The sequence below is a fragment of the Macadamia integrifolia genome, chromosome 14 (genome assembly GCF_013358625.1).
Source record: "Macadamia integrifolia cultivar HAES 741 chromosome 14, SCU_Mint_v3, whole genome shotgun sequence".
In the NCBI taxonomy this organism is placed as follows: domain Eukaryota; kingdom Viridiplantae; phylum Streptophyta; class Magnoliopsida; order Proteales; family Proteaceae; genus Macadamia; species Macadamia integrifolia.
This window is the reverse complement of record NC_056570.1, coordinates 16,661,447-16,664,985: the sequence shown is the minus strand read 5'-3', so window position 1 is coordinate 16,664,985 and position 3,539 is coordinate 16,661,447. Positions and strand designations below refer to the sequence as shown.

Sequence of the window (3,539 nt, the reverse complement as noted above, 5' to 3'; positions counted from 1 at the left end):
GTGGAGCACGGCCTGATGGAGGCCGAGGTGCAGCACGACCTGATGGAGGCCGAGGTGGAGCACAACCTTATAGAGGCCGAGGTGGAGCATGGCCTGATGTAGGCCGAGGTGGAGCACGACCTACTGGAGGCCGAGGTGCAGCACGGCCTGATGGAGGCCGAGGTGGAGCACCACGTCAAATTCTAATTTTTGAAAAAAATTTCTCTTGAAAGTTTATAGGAAGATATGGTCATTTTCTACTCTAAGTTTGAAAATTCTCCAAGTCTAAAATATCCAACCTGTAATCTTTCATATTGTCATCATTGCCGGGGGGTGACAAAATTTGGTGTCTACAACTTGTTTGGGATCAGGGCGGGTCTGAGCCGTCAGGGCCAAACTTGCACCCCTACTTGTGGCCCTAAGTAAATGTTGAGGTCTCTGAGGCTGCGATAAGGTATCTTTATCTCCCCTGTCCTTGTCGGTGCTAATGGCTCAGCCAGCGGCCCTGATGCAGGTCTACTGGTCTTCCGGTATGGCATTATGAACCCACTTCTGCACTGTTATGAAAACTGGTCCGGATATTAGGACCCTGCAAACTTGGCTCCTTATGTCAAAACCTCACTCTTCGCGATTAGGCCTATCACCGTGAGCCCACTTCCATCTCCAGAAGGGGAGAGCATTTTCCTCTTCTTCTCCTTGCTCTTCTTTGAGTCTTCTTTCAATATGGTTTTTTGTAAATAAAAGAGCAGAGCATCTATGGATCTAGACGTCTCCCTCTTGTGCTTTCAGGTTTCCTCTAAAACCTTTTTGAAAAGGGAAAAAAATGGGTTCAACGTACACACACAAAGCAAAAGATAAGAAAAATGTGGGGGAGGGGGGAGAGATCAGTAACAGAATAGAGGAAAATGAATGAAGAGAACAAAGAATAACATAAGATTAATTAAATGAGAGGAAAGTGTGGAAACCTGTAAATAGTTAATTTTTGTATCGAAACATAGTCGCTTAATTGCTGAGGCTTTGGCATCGAAAATGTTGGTGACTTGTTCGACATTTGGCTTTTTTTGTAGAAGAAACTCACTCACCGGTAACGCAGAGGGCAAAGAAGCTCTGCTGGACGGTATCCTGCCTTGTATCCCATCTTGCTGCATGAGTGAATATAATATCCAAGATAATAGTATCGAAGGCTAGGGCAATGAACCTGATTCTCTTTTACCCAACCTATTTCTTGTAAGGCCGAGTATTTACCTAGTGATAGAAAGGCAAGGTCAGGGTCCCAGAATAAATATTTACTTAGTAGTTTGGTTCTTAGGCTACGAAAGTCGTATTAACCCGATCGGTCCGAATAGGGATCAACCAAATGGGCCCTACGACCCAACTTAACTTATAAGTTAGAAATGAGGAATTCATTTCCTCACTTCCCATTGTGCGCAAACGTGGGAGAGGAAAGGAGAGAAGAAGGAGAAGAAAAAGAAGAAGAGGAAGAGGAAGAAGTAGGAGGGAAGAGTTTACCTTGGTCCCGGCTGCTGCATCGCCGCCTGAAATCCCTATCGGAGATGAGTACAACCTCCCATACAACTCTCTCTCTTTTCATTTTGACCTAAATGAAGCTAGGTTTGGATGGAATCTTAGTGTACTAACCATGTTGAGGTCGTGGAATGCGTATTCTATCCTCCTGGTGCTGGAAGTTTACTTGAAGGCTCATGAAACATAATAGTGTTAGTTTGTTGTTAGTGCATAAAATCTCAGTGCGAACGAGACACTTTATCCACACTAGCCACAGGTCGAAGGTGTGAATCTACTAAACATGGCTGCTGACCAGCAAGAGGACTATCCTACGGCAAGGTAGTACGGTTGCTTTCTGTATCTTGCTTCCTATGGTTCGTGATGTGCCAGGTGCTGGAGGTAAGTAGTCGATGTAGTACTTATGCAGAGACAGATGACCAATAAATACATAAAGCACCGTATGCATGTTGAGATAGTAAAGGGGTTTTATTTGATAGTCTCGAAGGTAGTTCTAGTCATATAGACATAGAATGAGTTAATATATGTTCGAAAGTCTAAAATATCATAAAAAAATCCTAAAATTAAAAAAGGTCCTTCAATTATGGAACTGAAATCAAGAATTGAATTTTTTTATAATTATAAGACTTTGATGCCGTCACTCTGAATCAAACCGGGATGCTCTAGCATTGGTTCCTAAGAGCCTGTAGAAAATGAATAGTTGAGTCTCCAAAGGAGTAGAGGACTAATTATATTTTTCATAAAGGTTAGACCTAGCCCCAACTTTGCTTTAAAATTGCTTGTTTCTAGCATGGTTGAGATATTCAAGCGAGGTTGGTTGGTTCTACTCTATAAATTTGATTAGAAGGGTTTCATCCATTATTGAAGATGTGTTGAATAAGGAGAAGGGTTTCATCCATTGTTGAAGGTGGGCTGAAGGAGGAGAAATGTTAGTGAAAGAAGAGGAAAAGAAGGGTTGGCGGTTATGGTTTATAAGAAAAAAAAGGAGAGGTAGAGAGATGATGAGGAGAAGAGAAGAGAGTTTTGCCACAGGGGAATAATGGAGAAGATGAGAGAAGAGGAGGGTAGCAGCTGGTTTGAAGAAAGAGAAGAACCTTATCCCCCGAAGACCCAATGACCAAATAATCAATCGGATCATTAGGTTTGAAGAGATTTGAAGGAATTATAGCAAATTGGGTGGTGGCACCACCTTGCAAGAACAAGACCACGTAATCAGAAGAAATATTAAGAAGCTTACGCAGATCCTTTTTTACCTTTTTGATGATGGAAAGAAATTTGAGAATGCCATTTTTTTTTTCCTGGAGGTTAAGGCACCCAAATTACTTGAGCACACCAAAAGTTCAGAACCCTACAACATTATTAAGATCGCATCTTCTTTCTTTCTTTTCTCGTTTTTTGGGTTTGAGAGAAGCCCCTATTTTGATTATTAATCTAACAATTCATGGAATCTAATAACAATAGAAGCGTAGGGGATACAATTCACTTATTAAGGGAGAGGGCAAATAGAATAAGAAAAAGGATAAATTGGGTACCGAATTGAATGAGGAATTCAAAGAGATGACGAACATTGAGTTTTTTTTTCCTTTTTAATATGGCTATGAGAACAAATTTCAAGGAGGATTAAACATGAATAACTCAAAGATTATGCAATTGTGCCCATTTCAAAGCAAAATTACATCGAATTTCAAGATCTTAATGCACTTCAATATAGAGAAAAGTGGAGGGAAAATCCCTATTTGAAGCTAAATAAGCAATTGGTGAGTAAATTTGCAAGTATCTTGAAGCTTCAACCATCCCACCAAATGCAAAACAGGCCTCCTATAGATCATTTGATCTTCCTTTTAGGTCTTATCTGATCGTTGTGACTAAACTTCTTCTTCAACAATTCATTGCTCTTGGGTGCAGACGAGCATAACATTTTCTACAGATCATTCGGTCATCTGATTATATTTTCGAGGGAAAGCCATCAAGGATGATAATTCCTCCATGCAACCTCAGAACAAGATGCAGGGTAGACTCTTCCTAGATGCCGTAGTCAG

The 3,539-nt window shown here is 40.9% G+C and overlaps 1 pseudogene; it reads right to left on the bottom strand.

The window, feature by feature from the left end:
• Positions 1-365: 365 nt before the first annotated feature.
• On the bottom strand, positions 366-1,030 carry LOC122060667 (annotated as a pseudogene).
• Positions 1,031-3,539: the final 2,509 nt, after the last annotated feature.